We start from the raw sequence: 236 nt of genomic DNA, 5'->3' as shown, positions 1-236 counted from the left end.
CACACTCCCTTTTCAGGGAGGCACGGTTGACCGAGTGCCGACTCCATTATCAGGACTCCGGCCTAACCAAAACACCATCCTTTTAACTTCTTTTCACGCTCCCTTTTCAGGGAGGCACGGCTGACCGAGTGCCGACTCCATTTTCAAGACTCCGGCCTAACCAAAACGCCATCCTTATGACTTTTTTTCACACTCCCTTTTTAGGGAGGCACGGTTGACCGAGTGCCGACTCCATT

The sequence above is a fragment of the Ipomoea triloba genome, chromosome 16 (assembly GCF_003576645.1).
Source record: "Ipomoea triloba cultivar NCNSP0323 chromosome 16, ASM357664v1".
NCBI lineage: Eukaryota > Viridiplantae > Streptophyta > Magnoliopsida > Solanales > Convolvulaceae > Ipomoea > Ipomoea triloba.
The sequence above is the reverse complement of the archived record's forward strand: the minus strand, read 5'-3'. Positions refer to the sequence as shown.